Raw genomic sequence first — 21,302 nt, 5'->3', positions numbered from 1 at the left:
TTTTTTTTAACACAGCGGTAAATAAATTACAATTTATACAAAGGGTATAACAATTTGTTGAACACAGCGTAAATAAATTACATGGCAAAACAATCATAAACTATATTCGTAGACTATCCATATCATAAACTATATATATATTGACAAATCATAGACTACATATAGACTGAAATCACTAATTTCTGGTGCAGTTAAAAGGTACTCCAACTCCATCTCAAATTCAAACTGCGACGACTCCGCAGAGCCCAGTTATATAAGCGTAGTGATGGCTACAACCACTAGAAATTAATCACTTAATTTGTTTCCACCACAACAGACATGGTTTCAGAAACAAATCCCAAAAGAGAAAACCCAGTGATACATAATACAGGATCTATAAAAATTAAAAACAGTACCATAAAACAGGGGCCTACATAATTCCGTTCAAGTGGGTAGCTATGAACCGTTCCCGTAACATCTCTGAACGCCCGTCCCTCACATAATCGAACTCCAGGTCCTGTGATGAATCCTCGGTTGATGAGTAGTTTAGCACTTCACAAAGTAAAATTAGCCTATGTTGCTTAATACCACGCGCATCCATTTCTAGCTTTAGATGCTCGTGATATGTATTGTATCAATGTATCTTTATACAAGCAGCTAGAGAGTGGCCTTGTGCGGTAGCGTGGAGATTCCCACTTCTCTGATCCTACTTGGCCAAATTATTTTCATCCAAAATAGTAGCAGCAGCATGAATCTACAAATAAACAAAACAAAATTAGAACAAACTAAGAGGACATCATTCACCGCCCTCTAAGAATAATGTTAAATAGTAAAACAAAGTACTGGATTTACAACTAAATAGGTTCAGAATGCTAAGGATCACTTTCGTAGAAAACTCAAATACGATGTTGAAACTTGCATTTTGTCGGAACCAAATGGTCTATAGTAACCCTAAGTAACTTCACTTAAAAACACAATATAATAAATCATATGGATGTTGACATATATGAGCCTCTAATATATTAATAGAATTGACCATTCACATTAGAATTGATCCTCACAATGGACACTGATGTACTATTGCTAGGGGAAAAAACCAGAACATTGGTTGGAATTTCATTGTGTTCACATGGGGTAAAAAGATATGCAAATATGATAACAATCATAACTTACTGGAAGTCTGGAATTATTCAGTATAGAAAACATGAAATAGTGCAAAGAAGTTTGAATCAGAAAATATAGAATGGACAAGACAATGTACTAGATTAAAACTTTGAAGCTTACCAGATTCAACTTATCCGATAGAATGTCACCAATCAGAGTCGGATTCCTGGAAATGGCTCAAAGAGAGGCCCACACATGCTGAGTCAAAAGCAATAGTGGAAGGCATAAACAAGGCTATTGAGTTGGGTTCGACGAGATGCATGCGCTAAAAATGGAGCTTCTTTACCTAATGGTGTGAAGCAATGGTGGGCTGACAGACCAAGATTTTTGCATCTAGTAGAGAATCAATTCTGTACTTATTTTAGATTTAATTCTTAATGATGCAAGGGAGGATCCTAGATCAAGGTCCTCAAAAAAACTAACTGTAAAAAAAATTTACTTTTTGCTATTAATACCAATTACCGTTCAGCAAAAAACAAAGGCCTACACATGCGAGTACACCAGTATGTGTTGCCAACCCAGTGGCACGCTTCTCCAACATTTTTAACGGTTCCAAGAGCAATCTCTGAATTCAAGTTATATGGCAACTCGGGCAGAAACTGGCTTTCAATGGAAAGAAGTTGATTCACGAGCAAGATTATTCCTACTCCACAGGTGTCTGGGGCATCCCTGCACGGCCAAGCATCTGCAGAACATCCAGAGGACTAAGTTCGGTCCATGTTTCTTTAATTTGAATGTAACTTTGCGTACCCTTTATGGTCACAGACTCACAGTATGAGCTCGCAAACTGGTATTCCAAGTAAGTCCAACAGTCGAAACCAAGACTTGAACATGCCCATTAGCAAAGAGGTCGGCAACAATTTGGCAGTACTTAATTGCCATTCCGACGTGATGAAAAGCAAATCCATGTGGCAATAAGGTCACCAAGACAATCGGTTTTAACAAATTTAGCATGAGAGTGAAGAAGACGTGCGCTATCCTTAAGGAAGCAACCAAGTTTGTTATTAGCACGAGTAGTATCTCGAATATCATGAGCAGTTCTGACCGTTTCGGCATTGGAATGGACAAATATAAGGACCTGATGCTTTCCAGCTACAGAGACAACCTTCCCATAACATTGTTCATCCATTATTTGAAATGTCTCAAAGGGCTTCAAGGAAGCCATCCCAATATACTGCTGAGCAAGTTGGCAGGGCCTGTCTCTGTTGTCAAAATAAAACAGTCCCACCGACCGACAAACCTGCAGAAACGAGGCTACATATTCACAATCACGCTTAGGGACTCCCTATAGGGAGCACAGCAGATAGCCCTACCAACCGTATGCACTTTTTTAAGGTCTGATTTCGTTTAACTGTTCTAGCAACAATAGCTTCAAGTACAGCTCCTCTCCTGGCATAGAGAAGATGAATCTCATCAAAGATCATACGACTGACACGCTGAGCAAAGGCTTCATCGCCCACAGGTTCATAGCTTTCTCACTCCCATGAAGGGCCATGGTTTCAGAACTGTTGTGATGTCCAAGAACACATTGTTGTAAGATAACCTAGATTTAGTAATGGTTTGAAGATGAACTAAATTGAAACAAAGGTTTTTTTATTGATTAGTAATAAAAAATTTACAATTCTCTGTTCTCTCTCTCCTGTTTTAATATTTTTTGTCAAAATGATAGATTGAATCCACTTTCTTCTTCAACGGGTATTTATATAGTGTACTTAATTAGTTTTGGCCCAATCAACTTATGACACGTGTTATTTGTCTTTCTCTTTCTTTTCCCGCTCAATATCTGCAAAATATTTGAAATCACTACAAAATATACCGAGATATTGACATTTATATCAATATCTCGAGTTTTAAAATATCAGTTAAAATACTTAAGAGCACGATATTTGACTACTACATCGCTCCCTCTCAAAAATTTTAAATTTCGCAAAATTTCAAATTTTCGAGAGGCGGTTATACCTAGGCCTAAATAACAACCCGATCCATATTTTTGAATATAAAATTTGAAAACAAATCGTTTCTTTTTCCCTCATCTTTCAAGACTTCTTCTATACGCTGCCGAAGAAAACCAAAACCGCGAAACTTCTTCCTTCGTCGTGATCCTTCAACTTTCCCGAATACTATATCGTTCTTTAAAATACCTAAAAGTTTGCAGCTTTACATACTTAAAATGATTTGCGTATATATCCTTCTTCATACTGTTGTCCATATCGGATATATCGATTGACAAAACCACATATCGATCTTTCCGATGTGCCAACCTTATATTGAAACTTCCGATATCGTAAAACTATATTACTGATAAGATGCTATATATATTAAATTGACGATACTAAAAATACCTTTGTCGTCCCCTCTTTGTGTATAGTCACTTCAATGGCGAGTGAAGACACCATTTCTGATGTTAGCATCAGTAGTGAAGATACCCATTCTAACGATAGATTCCATAGCCATAATTGTGTCTCGACTTCTACTAAATCCTATCAACCTCAGACTTCTTGGGATTTATCTTTTGTTGTAGAAGGAATTCCCTCTCATCCTTTTGAGACCACTGCCTCTGAATCTGAGCGCAATACTGTTGAAGATAAAAGTCAATGGAAACATGAACTTAGCCCTTTTTTCATCAAACGACCCAATCTAGCTTTAGTTCAGGATGCCTATCAAATTCTTTCATCCCTTTATCTCCAACACTATGCGGGTACTCGGAGCTTTACCAAATGTCAAAGTGGTACCAAACAAGGGATCATTGTTACTGTGGGACAAATTGTCGCTGGACTGAGATTTCCTCTGACCAATCTCGATCGTGAAGTGTTAAACCATCTGAACATTTCCCCTGGTCAGGGTATGGGTAACTTCTGGAGGTTAATGTTTGTCTGTAATTATTACAATAGCCATCTCTCCCCATAAAAATATGAAGCCGATAGAATCAGACTATCCGACATCCTTATGCATTATAGATTTTGTGAAAAACACATCGGATATTTTTATCCCAAAAAACAAACCTAGAAAGACATTAAGGGTATCATCCGTCAAAATTGTAAGATCGAGCGACAAGGAATGGACCAAGTATCCTATCATAGTCATGGGTGACTAGGAACGTGCCGATACTCGGGCAAATCCTCCTTTGAAATATTAAGTCTTCAACTCTTCAGGTATACCCTCCTTTTGATTTATTTTCGATATTTATATATCGGAATCCCAATATGACCCCAACCTTTCTGTATATTTTCAGTTCTTTTCCTCATTTTGATAAAGCTCGTGGGAACTCAAAAAGAGTACTCAAACTTTTAGAAGGGATCAATGAAGAAATCAATTTCCGAACTGGGGCTGATAAAGAAGGGAACCCCATCGTCACTGTTCCTCTTCCTGACATAAGAAATTATCATGAACCTCTTTATGTTCTCAAGAGTCGGGCTCTTCAAAAAATGGGCCAGTCGCCAACTCCCACTCAATCTCTTTCAAAAACTCCTTTAGATGATCCTTCTTTTCTTCTAGCCTCCTTCGCTTTGCATGAACTGCCTCCTCATCTTCGGCAATGTTATATTGATTATTTAAATAATGATCTTAAAATGACTGCAGACCTTTTCCCCCAGATTAAAAAAGAAGTTCCTGATTTTTATGACTATCCAATTTTACAAGGTATAATTGACCAGCATATTTTGTTGTATACAGATATGGCACCTCGAATGCCGATGAACCCCAATGTTGGTCGCCAATTATCTGATAAAGGAAAAAAGAAAGCTGCTGAACCCATATTGGCACAAGCCTCTCATGATAAGCATACTGCCCCGTCCTCCGATACTCATGTTACATCTGCTAAGGATAAGCATCCTACTTCTCCTCAACAAAACCACCCTATTCCACCACCAGATACCCGTATTCATTCTAAGCAAAGAAAAATTGCCTGGGGCGAAAGTGGGCTTGCTGCTGGTCAAACTCTTGAATTTGTTCCTTCTGTCAATACAAGTCATCTCTTCAAACCTGTTTTTCGTTTGATTGATGGAAGTGATGTCCCATTAACTGCCTCGCTTTTTGATGATGATGCTAGTGAGGAATTGGGTGTTACTTTGTTTACCAACTGTATTCTCCCTAAAGGCAAACTAGCCATGTGCAACGTGGATACTGCAGAACGCCTCACCCGCTATTGTGAATATATGGAAAAGGTACTTGTGTATTCTCTTCTATCATTTCATAATGATGTCACCTTTTTCTTTATGCTTTTCTATTTCCGTTATTTCCATAGGCGAAAGTGACTATCATGACCCAGTTTGATCTTCACCATAAACAAAACTGCGAGATCGGTCGTCTTAAAAAGACAATAGAGTCCCAACAGCTAGAATTTGATAGAGTAACCCGAGACTTAAAGAAGAAAGTCAGTCAACTTAATAGCAATCTGAAACTGCATACTGAAAATGCTAAGAAGATTTTATCCCAGAAAGTTACTGAACATGCAGAAATTGCGAAGAAAATTACCGAAGACTTTGCTTTAGAAAAAGCGAAGTATGAAGAAGTTTCTGACGCTGAATACATACAACAAAATTATGTCAGTTGTAAACCTTCTAGGTGATCGGCTGGAAGCTTTTAAACCATTCGTTCCACGTGCTCTCCTTGAGGAAGATGGACTTGTTTCGGATGATGAGGAAGAAACTATAGTTCCTGCTAATCCTGACACACCTGTTATCACAACTGCTCACCTTTCTACGGATAGTGCTCAAAACCTTGATACTGATCTTGCTGCAGTGGATGATCTTCTCAACACTCCTCCAGTTTATGATTTAAACTTTTTGCTCCTAATTTTGTAATATTCAGACACGTTGCGTCCATCTTTGGCAATATACTTTGCTTGTTATATCGATCTTTGAATGCCCCTGGATTATGAGTCTATACCACTTGTGCCATATATCACCCATATCTATTTACTGAAAACATATATTTTAACGTTTCGATGCCCTCAACCAAAAAGAAAGTATCGGTGATACTTAGACTTGTATCATCAGAAAATGAAATTTTCGATACCCTCAACCAAAAAGAGGGTATCCGCAATACTTAGACCTGTATCATCAGAAAATGAAAATTTCGATACCCTCAACCAAAAAGAGAGTATCAGCAATACTTAGACCTATATCATCAAAAAATGAAAATTTCAATACCCTCAATCAAAAAGAGAGTATCAGCGATACTTAGACCTGTATCATCAGAAAATGAAATTTTCGATACCCTCAACCAAAAAGAGAGTATCAGTGATACTTAGACCTGTATCATCAGAAAATGAAATTTTTGATACCCTCAATCAAAAAGAGAGTATCAACGATACTTAGACCTGTATCAACAGAAAATGAAAATTTCGACACTCTCAACCAAAAAGAGAGTATCCGTAATACTTATAATTTCCTTGGAATATGCATTGAAAATTAACATCTTGATTATCTTAAATAAAGGACAACATAAAACTGATTCAAAAACCAACATACATTGAAATAATAACCTATTTAATTATACTGATTTATCATTAAATGAGTTACTACTTTTGAAACATCCCTTGCACAGATAACCAAAATTTTACTTTTTCCACTGACTTTATTAAAAACTCCTCGTTTTCATGCTAATTGATAAGTACCCAAAACTGCGTTTTAAACCCCGTAGAGATATTACATTTGGGTCAATTATGTGTTTAATAAATATAAATTAATTGTATTTTCATGTTTTCACAGGTTTCAACAGCCAACGATAAAATACACACAGAACATGTGTTTTAGCATGAAATACAGTCGAATAAAGCTTGGACTTGAAATTTTCAGTTTCAGCTCATTTAAAACTCCAAACTGCCAGCAAAGCTCATGGACTCAGAGAACCATGAAACAAGTTGAATAATCCAAACTTGAATCCCTAAACCAGCTAAAGAAGATATTTTGGTCAAACTAACCTAAATCAGCCCGAAAGTCAGGAGAAAACTTCAAATGGTGATATCTTCCGTCTCCTAAATCTTATTCATGCATTCGACCAGCTAAAATAATCAACACAAAAATGGTCGTACGGTTTGGAATATAAAGATAAAGCCAAAGCCTGTTATTATTTAGTCCAAGCCCATTACTATTCTCTAGAATATTTTTGGAATATTTCCTAGAATATTTTTAGAATATTCCCTAGAGTATTTCCTGGGATATTATATTTTATTTGTAACTGTTAGATTTATATTAGATGGATTGAATCTAGATCGTCAGAAAAACTATAAATAGAAGGGTCTAGTTTTAGTTTTTCTCATAGAATAGTTAGCATTCCATCATAGGAGTAGAGTAGTTTACTGCTTTTCTAGTATAATGAAGAATTTAATTTCTAGTTTTTAATTAAAATGTTTTTAATTCAGTTTTATTTTCTGTTAATTAGAATAACAATTTAGTTCTGTAATCTCATAGCAGAAACTCTGCCCGAGTGAGGATTATCTACGTTAAGGAGAGTGTTTCGATAATTATAAAAATTAGGAATCGAGTAAGTTCACCCAGAGATAGGGTTCTGAATCGATTCCACGCACTAATAATGCTCGTTCAGAGATAAAGAGTCGTTATTAGGGATTAAAAATCGAGACTAACTCTTTTAATGGAGATAAGATTCGCTCAAACAAATTTTCTATCTCCATAATTAAAGTATATTTTATTTTATTTTCATCATTTTCTCACCTAAATTCACTTTCACAAACATCAGGTGATCGAATTAGTTTTTGTTTATAAATAAACTTTTGCAATTTCATTGAAATGTGAACGAAATAACAAACCCGACTGCTGTTTTACAGACAAATCACTAATCCACCTTAAACTTTCTTGTTTTCATGCTAAACACCATATATTTTCCTTGTTTTTACCATCTCTTTCTTGTATAAAAAAAACCCCCCTTCCACAATATGAATCTAACTTACTTTTTACAAATCTTTTTACAGAAAGACACCAAACTTAAAATAGAAAACATGTCTCCGACCTTTCTTCTTCTTTCTTACCAGTCTTGCCATTCTAATGGTCCTTCAAGAATGGCCTGACTAGTCAGATTGCCCAACTACAGAATACTCTGATGACGAAGAAGAAGATGAAACAAAAGAAGAAGATGATGAGTGGCTCTGAGATCCTTATTGCTATGAAAAAGGCAATGACGGATCTTCCACTGATAGCGATGATGGCGATGATGAGAATGAAGATGAGGATGATGATGATGAGGATGAAAATGAAGATGAAGACTGACCGTCTCTTTCTGTTATTCACTTGTCGATGCTATGTTTACATGTTTTAAACTATATGGTAATAATAAACATTTTGTGAAAACATTCTCGATAGCCATAATCATAGCAACTATTGCTATAATAATAAAAAATAAAAACTAAAACACACCTTTATCATTAAATGATATTTGATGCCTCCTCCTTTGAAGATATAACTGATATCGGAACTTTTTGTTCCTCCGCTTTGTATTGGATTTTGATATTAGAACTTTGGCCATATGTTTGATACGAACATTTCTGCTGATATAAGGACTTTATGTGTTTGGTATCGGCCATTGTTTTTGAAACCAGGACTTTTGACAATATACCTAATACCAATATTTCTGTCACTTTTGACAATATGCCCATACCAACATTACTATTAACTTTTCCCAGAGAAATGATGATTTTACAAAAGAAATGATGATATCAATGGGGACATCTTTAGGGGAAAGTGGGAGTGAGATAACATAAAGTGTTTCTTGATCATGTGCCCTTATCTTGCCTAAAATAGGAAAATATCCAGATAGGATAGTTTTCTTATCCTAATTCTTCTTCGTTTCTTACTACAATAGGTAAAATCCTCCACTGCATACAGTGGGAGTTCTTAAGAAAAAGTAAAGCTTCGATTTTTGGTTGTTTCTCTAAGGTAAAATCCTTCACTGTCTACAGTGGGAGTTCTTAGAGAAAGTAAAGCGTCATTTATTTTGTTTCCACTGAAGGTAAAATCCTTCACTATTTACAGTGAAAGTTCTTTAGTGTACTCAAACTTTCTTTGGTTATCAAACTTTCTTAGTGTAATCAACTTCCATGGTTGCGGTGCCTCTGTGGTTTGGGAATGGAAGACACCAAAGATGTGGGGTGGAGGTTTTGAGACAGGGAGGTAGTAGTAATATTGCCTCTACAAGTTCAAATAAGGAATCTTATGTGAATATAGCAAAAGGTAAGATGAAACAAACAGTTGATGTTTCTACTTTACCCATGCCGACTAGAAAAGATAATAAACCAGCTATGAAACTTTCTCGTGAATCGGTGGAAAAGGGAATAGAAGCCTGCAAGTATGCCTTGATAGCGCGGATGGATGTTACCACACTTAACATTAGCATTATCAGAAAGGCAGTCGATAGTGAATGTGCACTTACAGGACCATTAAAGCTATCACCTTTGGGGAAAGGTTATGTTGTTTTCAGGTTTGAGAATGAAGTAGATTTCAACAAAATTTTCATTGGAGGTCCTTGGCATCTTCAAGAACAATTGATGAGATTTTTCAGATGGACCCCTAACTTTAATATTGAGACGCATAGACAAACTTCTGGCTATGTGTGGGTCAAGTTTCCGGGGCTTCCATTTGAATATTGGGAAGTGGATATTCTGATGAGCTTGGGTAGAGGTTTTGGATGCCCAATAAGAGTCGACATGAATTCACTAGAACGTACGAATGGATACTATGCAAGTGTATTGGTAGATATTGATCTGTCAAAACCTATTCCGGATCATATATTTGTTGAAGTGCCTGAGTTAGGTGTTGAATTCTGGCAGAAGGTGCAACTTGGAACTTTACCCAAGTTTTGATAGTAGGGCATCTAGTTACAGAATGCAGAAGAGTGAACAGGGGGGATAATTCGAGACTCAACAAGGGGTACAACTAACTTCACAAAGGCTGGCTAAAGGAAAGGAAACAGCAGTACCAGAATCACAAGGCTCACAAGATAATAATATCAGGATATCTAAGAGTCAATAGAGGAGAAATAAGAAGAGAAATAAAGCGGCAGAATGGATTCAGAAAAGCTCTGAGGAAACTGAAATTATCGGAACTAGCCAGTCTCGAGTGCAAGAAAGGAGCAGTCAAACTGAAAGGAATGGAAGCATAGAGATAACAGATAATGTGATAATTGGATGCCAACTGGACAGAGTTGTAGTAGGCCAACAAGAAGCACAGAGTACTACTGGGTATCAGGATAGTAATAGTAATAGTATGGTGGAATGGCATGAAGCTCGAGTGAGTACTAACCCTGCAGTAAAGCAAGCTATTGTTCTACATGAAAAGGAGTTGAGTGCAGACTTAGTGCAGATGATATAAGAGGAATTGCTACAGGCTTTTAATATGGAAGAAAGTAGATTTCACATGTTGTCTGACATTAATGAGACGGAAGAGTTTCTAGATGAAGAGGTTCCTGATGGGGAAATGGAATACTTTCATGATCAAATAGTAGAACCTGTCAACGAGATAATACTAAACACCCCAACTGCAATGAAAACCAGTGGGATGGTGACAAGGTCAGGTAGAGTGTGCGGTGAGAATTCGAGTCAGGAATCTACACCCAGACTCAGAGCAAAGGTAAGAAGGGAAGGGGTAAACCTAAACGCTCCAAGAACAAAAATCGTAGATGATAACATCCATGTGCTTTTGGAATGTCAGAGGTACGAATGACATAGAGAAGGTGAGGGAGATTAATAATGTCAGAGTAAATAAGAAGCTGAGTGTTTTTTGTTTACTGGAAACAAAAGTGCGACAAGAGAAGTATGATTTGATTAGGAATATTTGTTGTCCACTCTGGGCTCACACAAATAATTATAATGAGGATCCGGCAGGTAGAACATGGGTGTGCTGGGATCCTTTCAAGATAGATATTTTGAAGTTGCATGAATCTGATCAGTTCATACATTGTCAGGTTAGATTCAAGCCAACCAATGAAGCATTTCTACTTACAGTGGTGTATGCAAGGAATTCAAAGATGCTCAGGCTTAGGCTATGGAGGGATATTATTGCGATACACAGTACAGTCACTGTGCCTTAGACTGTTGTTAGAGATTTCAATAACATTTCTAAAGCTAAAGAAAGAGTGGGGGGAAGCCCGATGCATCCTAGAGAAGTTGTGGAGTTTGTTGAGTGTATCCAAAGAATAGGTTTATCGGATCTGAGTTTTAATGGGTTTTTCTACACTTGGAATAACAAAGTGGTGGGAAGAGGAAGGATTATGACCAAAATTGATAGATGTTTGGTTAACAGTCTCTGGAATGATATCTACCCTACTTCAAGGGTTGAGTTTTTGTCTCATGGAATTTTAGATCACTCACCAGTGTTGCTTTACTGGTATGATTATGACAGTAAAGCATTGCCATTTAGATTCAAGAATCATTGGGTGGAACACAAGGAATTTCAGAAAATGCTGATGGAAACATGGGCAACTCAATTATATACCAATCCGATGTACATATTGATACAAAAGCTTAAACTCTTGAAGGACAAAATCAAGCCATGGGCTAGAAAGAATTTTTCTGATATCCATACAAGAGTGCAGCAAGCAAGGGAATTCTATACGATTTGCAAAGGCAATTGCAAAACAAACCTTGGGATTTGTTCTTAGGGCAAAATGAAAAGATTGCTCTAGAGAAATACAGTGAGTTAGCAAGAATAGAGGCTGTAGAGATTAAGGATAAATATGATGAAGCTTGGTCAAGGGAAGGAGATAAGTGTACGACATTTTTCTTTAAAGCTTTAGAGGAAAAGAAGGCCAAGAGTGGTATTTGGTGTCTGCAGAACTCTAGTGGGGGTACTATGACTGGTCAAGCTGAGGTGATTAAAGCTTTTGTGGAATATTATGGTGAGATACTGGGGTCTGAGTCAGAAGAGATAAGTGGAATAGACTTCTTCAACAACTTAAAAGTCAAATCAGTTTTATCACCGATCATGCGAGCAAAGTTGGGAAGTGATATTTCTCCGGAAGAAGTTAAAGAAGCATTATTTGGCATGAATAAGAAGGCAACTCCGGGACCAAATGGTTTCACCCCTTTCTTTTTCATGAGTTGTTGGGCTGTTGTTGGGAATGATTTTACTCAGGCCATACTCAATGCTTTTAAATTTTTTAAATTTCTGAGAGGTGTTAATGCCACGTTCATTTGTCTTATTCCTAAGGTTCACAACCCCACAAAGGTTGAGGACTTTAGACCTATTGCACTATGTAATACGGTGTACAAATGCATATCTAAAATCATAGCAAATAGGATTAAGAAGGTGATCAATGATATTGTACATTCTAACCAGTCGGCGTTCATTACTGACAGATCTATAAAGGATAATATCCTTTTATCTCATGAACTTCTCAGAGGCTATGACAGGAAGTATGGTACACCCAGATGCTCTATAAAGCTGGATATAAGAAAAGCTTACGACTCGGTGTGTTGGGAGTCTATCGTAGCGATGATCAGAGTTTTTAAATTTCCAGAAATGATGGTTAAATGGATAGAGATGTGCATTGTGACTCCCTCATATTCTATCCTTATCAATGGATCTCCTGAAGGATTCTTTGCTGGCAAAAAAGGCAGTCGTCAAGGTGACCCATTATCACCTTATCTCTTTGTGATGGTAATGGAAATCCTAACTGGTATCCTCATGCAATGTATCAACAACAAGGACATCTTATTCCATTCCAAATGTAGCAAGGTGAGATTTCACATCTAGCATTTGCAGATGATGTTCTTATGTTTTTCAAAGGTGACAGTGTATCAGTGAAAGCGATTAAAAAAGGATTAAAAATCTTTGGAGATGCAACTGGGTTAAAGATCAATACTCACAAAACGTCTTTACTAGCTGGAGGCCTTAGTCAGCAGGATGCAACAGCTTTAGCGGAGATTATGGGAATAGAATTGATTAAACCTCCAGTGAGATATCTTGGGCTACCACTCATCTCTGCAAGGTTGGGGATTAGAGAATGTCAACCTGTAATAGAGAAGGTTACTAGCAAGATTTCGAATTGGAAGTCAAAGCTGTTGTCTCATGTAGGAAGATTACAAGTTATAAACTCTATGCTTATTGCTTTCCATACATATTGGTCCAGAACTTTCATTCTACCTTCTACGGTTCTTGAACAAGTGCAACAGATATGTACAAAAATTTTGTGGACTGGTTCTACAAAGAAGAAAGGGCATCACCAAGCTAGCTGGAGTACTGTTTGTCTGTCTAAGGAGGAAGGGGGTTTGGGAGTCATGAACCTACAAAGGTGGAACATTGGAGCCTACTGTGGTTTGATTTTTAAGGTGGTTACAAGAGAAGAAACTATTTGGGTTGACTGGACATGGCAACAACACATTAAAGAAAAGTTTTTTTGGTGCATGAGTATCCTAAAAGACTGCTCATAGACGAGGAGAAACATCTTGGAGACTAGGAATGAAGCCAAAAGATTTATCATATATGAAATTGCTAATGGTGAAGACACTCTCTTATGGCATGATATTTGGTGTTCAAGATCTCCTTTGATCGAAGATGCAGAGGTGAGAGCAGCATGGGATTTTCAACTGAATGCTACAGTAAATATCCTTATTTCCGATGGCACATGGAACTCTGAAGTCCAAAATTTGCAGGCGACAGGATTGAAGAAGGAAATCAATGAAGTACAAATCAATTCGCATCTAGACAAAGACTTCATCGTCTGGACTCCTCATCAAAGTGGCAAATTTAATTCCAAGAGTGCTTACGAAGCTATGACCAGAGTATGAGAGAAGAAAACTTGGTGTAGTATGGTATGGGGAAAATGGGTTTTGCCACGCCATTCCTTTTCCACATGGCAGCTTTTTTCTAATAGCATACCTACACAGGACAGGTTAGTGCGTAAGAAGATTCTCAATAGTTCGGTGTGTTGCTTATGTAATGGAAGCAGGGAATACTCAGCGCATTTATTTTTTGAGTGTCAGTACTCAAGGAATTTCTTTGGAAGAGTGAAATAGTTATTAGGAATTCGCACTGATGCCTCCAATGCGAATAAGGGAATGGTTTTCAATAATTCGACAGTGTAAAAATGTAGAGGTGGGGGAAATCTATAAGGTGTTCATATGTGCTTCGGTGGATTATATATGGAAAGAACATAATGCAAGACGCTTTTGACACAATGGAAAACCTCCTGAGGTAGTGTTTAACAAGATGGTAAGGGATTTGAGAAACTATTTACAAGTGCTAAGACCTGAACTCAGAGATAGTGAAAGTGGAAGAGGGTGGGTTGTTTCTCAGAATCGGTATTACCAGTGATTTCAAGCAACAGATGCACACGAACTGCTCATGGGTTCCTCCGATGGGTACGAGATTGAAAGTAAACACAGATGGTACCTTAGATTATTATGGGCCGGAACATGGAGGAGTGATAAGAGATAATGAAGGCAGGGTTATGGCTACATTTAGTGGAAGTGGTGGTATGGCGTCAGTTATATTCCAAGAATTGAAAGCTATAGAGGTCTGTCTTGATCGATGTCTGGTAGAAGGCTACTTAGAGGTAGAAGTAGAAGCTGATTCACTAAGAGCCATCAATGTGATCAACAAAATTGAGGAACCTCCATGGTATTGTCGAGATGTAGTGGCGGCTATTGAAAGGAAGAAGGAAGGCTTCAGTTTCATATCTTTTTCACATGCTTTTCGAGAAGTGAATAGGGTAGCTGATTATTTTGCTAGTTTACATAGAAATGTTGAAAATGTTGAATTTTCTACTGTACATTTTGCTCATCCTCCGGATTTTGTTGTACAGAACATTGTAAACGAGGATGAGAGTGGAACTATATAAAGTTAAATTAAATTAATACACAAGTGGGGTGCATTTAACCCCTAGCTTATTTGGAAAAAAAAAACATTTCTGTCGATAGCAGGACTTTATGTGCCTGGTATCGGCCATTATTTTTTATACCATGACTTTTGACAATATGCCTAATACCAACATTTATGTCGACATCAGGACTTTATATGCCTGATATCAACACGTCTGTCGATAATAAGACTTTTGACAATATGCCTAATACCAACATTTCTGTCAATATCATGACTTTATGTGCCTGACATCAACACGTCTGTCGATAATAGGACTTTTGATAATGTGCCTGAGACCAACATTTCTGACAATATCAGGACTTTATGTGCCTGGTATCTGCCACTGTTTCTGATACCAGGGTTTTGGCGATGTGCCTGATACCAACCTTTCTGTCGATATCAGGACTTTATGTGCCTGGTATCTGCCAATGTTTCTGATACTAGGGCTTTTGACGATATGCCTGATATCAACATTTCGGTTGATACTAGGACTTTGTGTGCCTGGTATCTGCCAATATTTCTGATACCAGGGCTTTAACGATATGCCTGATACCAACAGTTCTGTCGATATCAGGACTTTATATGCCTAGTATCTGCCAATGTTTCTGATACCAAGACCGTTGGTGATATCTCTGATATCAACATTTCTGTCGATACCAGGACTTTAATACACAATAGTATAACATCATTGTTTTATGAATTTGAAACTTTTTATTGAATTGAATATTCTTGCTACATAGCTCATTATTGAAAGAAAAATAGATTATTAATAAAATACCTTTAGATTATTGACATTTTGATGTTTTGGTAATAACTCCCCATCAGCATTCTTCAAATAATAAGCCCCATTTATTCCAACCTTATGTATAATGTAAGGTCCTTCCTAGTTTGTCGACAACTTTCCAGCTCCCTTCTCTTTTGTCGCTTGAGTGACTTCTTTCAATATTAGGTCGCCTTCTTGGAAACTTCTTCCTCTGACCATTTTATTGAATGCCTATCTGAGTTGTCTGTGATAACAATCAAGCTTTATTCTTAATTGCTCTCTCTTTTCTTCCAAGTTTAGGATCTCTGCATGCATCCCTTGGTCATTCAACCCTTGTTCGACAATCATTGTTTTGGATGTCGAGACCACCATCTCAGCTGGAGTAACAGCTTCCATACCATAAGCTAGAGTAAATGGTGATTCTCCTGTAGCTACTCTTGGAGTAGTTCTGTATGCCCAGAGCACACTGTTTAGCTTGTTGACCCATAATCCTTTCTTGTCCTCTAGCTTCTTTTTGATACTATCCATAATAGTCTTATTTGTCTCCTCAGCTTGCCCATTTCCCTGAGTATAATAAGGTGCCGATGTGAAGTGTTTAATCTTATATGATTCTAGAAAATCTCTCACCTTGCCTCCAATGAACTGAGGACCATTATCTGATATGATTGCATATGGTAGACCGTATCGATAGACTACTCTTTCAAACAAAAAACTGATAATATCTTGTTCTTTGATATGTTGCAAAGCTATAGCCTCTAGCCATTTAGTAAAGTAATCAGTCATAGCAAGCATGAACCTTTTCTTGCCTCGCCTAGGTATTAGAGGTCCAATAATATCCATCCCCCATAAAGCAAACGGCCATGGGTTCGATACACAGTGTAATTCCTCTGCTGGAACATGAATTGCATGTCCATGCTTTTGACATTGGATACACTTTTTTGCATATCGAAGACAATCCCTTCGCATCTGTGGCCAGAAGTATCCTTGCCTCGCTATCTTGTTAGCCAATGATCTCCCTGCTGAATGATTTCCACACTCCCCTTCATGCATCTCCGCAATTATTTGACTAGCCTCGGCCATCGATATACATTTCAAATGCGGTTCCCCAGGATTTTTTCGATATAAGTCATCCTCAATCAGTAGATATTTTTCAGCTCCGGATTTTACTCTTCGAGTCTCATTTTTATCCTTTGGTAATTCACCTTTAGACAAGAATAAAACATAGCTGCTTAACCATGATGCCCCTAGCATATCTACTTCCATAACCTCTGGATGCTTTGTATCGATACTTGGGTTATGCTGAACACCAACATGCAACATACGTCCCTCTGTATTTTCTAGCATAGTAGCGACATATGCCAAAACATCTGCATGTCGATTTTCTCCTCGATCAAGGTGCTGAAATATGATTCTGCTAAAAATTTTAAGCTTCAATCTAACGAAGTTCAAATAATCAATCATATTGTCGCATTTAGCTGAATACCCTCCATTGATTTGGCTTACCACTAATTGAGAATCATTGAATACAGACAATTCTTTGTCATTTAGCTATTTAGCCATTTCCAATCCTGTAATCAATGCCTCATATTCTGCTTCGTTATTGGATACATGAAACCCCAGAGTAACTGCAGATTCCAATCTCTGATTTTATGGTGTTATCAGAACAGCGCTGATACCACATCCTTTTTGCCCTGATGATCCATCGACAAAAAGTCTCCAATCATTTGTACCAGCCCATGGATCATCTTCATCCATCCCATCATCAGGTTCTTGCAAATTTAAGCCACTATCTTCTTCAATCTTCCAATCTTCATCTTCAGCAGGAAAATGTGCTAAAAAATCTGCCAAGACGTGGCTCTTCTCTGAAACCCTAGTCCTATATTCAATCCCAAACTCATCAATAAGTACTGACCACTTCGCCATTCTTCCTGACTTGGCTGTTCTGGCTAAAGTTTGCTTTAACGGAAGATTCGTCATGACAATAACTGAGTGAGATTGGAAATAAGGTTTCAATCTTTGAGTAGAATAAAAGAGAGCTAATGCATATTTTTCTAGCATCGAATATTGAGTTTCAGCCTCAAGCATAGTCTTGGATTGAAAGTAAACAAGTCGCTCAGCCCCATTTTCCACTTTTACTAATACCGAACTAATAGCAAAATCCGATATTGCTAAATATAAAAATAAAGTATCACCTCCCTCTAGCTTTATCAAAGTTGGCACTTCTTGGAGATACTTCTTTAAATCTGAGAAAGCCTCTTCACATTCTTCCTCCCATATGAACTTTGTATTCTTCTTCAGCAACTTGAATAAGAGTTTGCATCGATCGAAAGTTCTTGATATGAACCTATTCAAAGCTGCGATTCTCCCTGTTAGCTTTTGTATTTGCTTCCTACTACTCAGAAAACGCATCTTCTGAATAGCTCGAATTTGGTCTGGATTCACATCTTTTGTGACTATATACCCTAGAAATTTCCCTGAATTGACCCCAAAAGTACATTTCTCGGGGTTAAGCTTCATATTGAAATGCCTGAATATTTGAAACACCGTATCGAGGTCTTTAACATGATCTTCTGCTTTTTTCAATTTTATCACCATATCATCGATATAGACTTCCACAATCTGTTTGATCAAATGTCTAAACATTTTCTCGACCAACCTCTGATACGTTGCTCCAGCATTTTTGAGACCAAATGACATTCTAATAAAACAATAAAGACCTCCTTCCACAACGAATGCTGTTTTCAAGTGGTCCAATACTGCAATTATAACTTGAAAATATCCTGAATGCCCATCGCAAAAACTCAGCAATTCGAATCCAGCTGTTTGATCAACCAATTCATCAATTCTTGGCATCAGATAATAATCTTTAGGACACTCTTTGTTAACATCTGTGAAATCCACACAGATTCTAACCTTGTCATTCTTCTTTGGGACAACAACAATATTTGCTACCCATTATGAGTTATCAATTTCCTTGATGATTCCACAGTCCAGCATCTTCTGTATTTCATTTTGTGTCGTATCTGCGTATATCGGCCTGACCCTCCTATGCTTCTGATGCACTGGAACTGCTCCTTCTCGCCATTGTCACCAAGTACGGTACGGGTTTAAAACGGTGTACTTGAAAAAAACTTAGTTCGTGTTTTAAACGGAACGTATCGGGAAAAAAACCGAAAAAAGCGTAAAAAAACGAAGGCATAAAAAATGGATTTAAAATGTATAATACATAAAAGAAACAATAAAAACCGATGATAAAGAATATAATAGATAAGGAGTTTGATTTTTTATAAGAGTGGAAAAAAAAAAGGCACATAAAATAAAAATAATAATAATACAAATGAAAGAAAATTCAAATACATGAAAGTATCAAATTATAATTACTCATCCAAATACTAGAAGTTTTAGATTCAGCACCTAAACACGACTCTAAATAAGATACTACTAATTACCAACCATAATGGCATAATCAAGTATTACAGATAAGTTAATAACTTTAAAATTTCCAATTATTAATAGTCCAAAGCAAAATATAACTTTCTCAATAAGTCAATCGTTAGCCCACTCTTCAAAAAGGTCAACTCCAAAACCCCTTTTTCTTCTCACGTTTTCTTTTAGATTAAAAAAAAAAAAAAAAAGTTTTAAACTGGAGATTTTCAAAATTTTGGGTTTTAAACGGTTTTTAAGTTTAAAACGTTTAAAACGTGTTTTTTTGAAAATCCCGGGTTTTAAACTAGAACAAGACGCCTTGCTAATATCTCGGGTTTTAAACGCGTTTTTTTTTCAAAAAAATGCCGAATTTGGTGACAATGTTTCTCGCATATTCAACTTATGAGAACATATCAAAAGATCAATACCCAGAAGATCTGCCATCGACCAAGCGAATACATATTTATTTATTCTTAAGAACTCCACCAAATCTTGTCTGATACATGCACTCATCTCTGTTCCGATAAAAGTGAAGCAACTTTCATTGTTCTGACCAATATTTACTCTTTGTACTTCCTCCATTGTTTTTCTTGGAACTATTTCCACCTCTGTCTTCATCTCTGATGTAAATCTAAAATCCTCCTGATGTTTCTTGGTATCAGATTTTAGAGAGAAATTTTCTGTTAATTGTTATCTGGTGTCTTCCGAGACCCCCCCAGTATCTACTTTTTTCTCTTTCATCATACCTTTAAGAGTAACAAAATTGCATTTCTCAGATTCTGATTGATCACCTCTTATCTCATGTGGCCCATAAGCAGTCGAAAATCTGATAACCTAATAAAAAGTAGGGATATTTAGGTCTTGGTCCTAATAATAGTTGGTTTATTAGTGGTCTAGAAAAGTTTGAATATTAGGGTTTAGTCCTACTTTTGGTTCTTGACTGCAAGTCAACTCAGTTGACTGTGGTCAATCTGCTTGTATTTTTGAAATGACAATACTACCCCTCGCGTGCAAATCACGAGATTTTACTTTTAATAATTTAAACGAACAAGTGTTGGTTTCTGAGTTATGTAAAATGTGTGACTGTTAGATTTGAAATATCGCATTTCGCGCATCTCGAGAATGTCGGGAAAAATAAGGAGGCAAAATTCCCACCACATATGGTAGCTAATTGAAAACAAAGGACTGGATCTCTAATTCCTTGCTACTGCAATGAACACCTAAGCAATTCTCACAAACGGGTTTCTTTTATCATCTTTGAAACCATAGCGATAAGTCTTCGTTCCCAATAAGAAAACAAGAAGTGCCACTGCCATAAAAAAGCACGGGATACCAAACCCAAGACCACAATTCAAGTTTTCTTCGATATAGTTTATTATAAAGAGAGAAATAGTAGCACTAGCACATAAACCAAAATACCACCAATTAAAGAATGAGCTCTTAGACTTGTTCTCCACAGGGTCTCCTCCATCGAATTGATCCGCACCAAAAGCCTGCACACAATGTGTATGTCCTGCCTGTCCAATGGCTACAACATACAACGAAAAGAAGAAGAACATGACTTGGAAAGAAGAAGTAGATTTGCAAGAGTTGTTCTTCTCATTGTCCGGGCAGCTTGGTGAGCTTTCTTTAGGAATAATTGTTGATAGGGTTAATAATGCAAGGCCCTGTTAATCATGCAATTAATTATACGGGAAAAAAAGATAGTATTCTTCATGATTATTACCTTTAGTGTTCAAGTAGATGCAACCTAAATGATGTTAATGATCACACTAATTCAATAATGAAATTTGGAAAGGATTTGAAAGTGCAAATAAAAAGGAAAAACAAAACAACACAGTGAATATGTGGTGGGAATTTTCCCACCTTATTTCTCTGGACATTCTTGAGATGTGCGAAACGCGATATTTCAAATCTGACAGTCACACATTTTACATAACTCAGAAATCGACATGTGTTCATTTAAATGATTAAAAGTAAAATCACGTGATGTTGCATGCGAGGGGTAGTATTTGCCATTTCGAAAATACAAGTAGATTGACCACAATCAACTGAGTTGACTTGCAGTCAATAACCAGAAGTAGGACTAAACCCTAATATTCAAGCTTTTATGGACCAAACCCTAATAAACCAACTATTATTAGGACCAAGACCTAAAA

General features: G+C 37.0%; 1 long non-coding RNA gene across 2 annotated transcripts; it reads right to left on the bottom strand.

Moving 5' to 3' along the window:
* Positions 1-120: 120 nt before the first annotated feature.
* LOC147481358 (uncharacterized) lies at positions 121-2,789 on the bottom strand. 2 transcript variants are annotated; one of them, XR_015205181.1, is made up of 2 exons: positions 1,264-2,789; positions 121-733 (listed from the first exon to the last, which is right to left on the bottom strand). It is a non-coding gene; the product is annotated as an uncharacterized LOC147481358 (long non-coding RNA). The 2 variants fall into 2 exon arrangements; XR_015205182.1 differs by lacking the exon at positions 1,264-2,789 and adding an exon at positions 832-992.
* Between the last annotated feature and the right edge of the window lie 18,513 nt (positions 2,790-21,302).

This window comes from Coptis chinensis, chromosome 8 (genome assembly GCF_015680905.1).
Source record: "Coptis chinensis isolate HL-2020 chromosome 8, ASM1568090v1, whole genome shotgun sequence".
Lineage (NCBI taxonomy): Eukaryota > Viridiplantae > Streptophyta > Magnoliopsida > Ranunculales > Ranunculaceae > Coptis > Coptis chinensis.
This window is presented reverse-complemented; position numbering and strand designations above follow the sequence as displayed.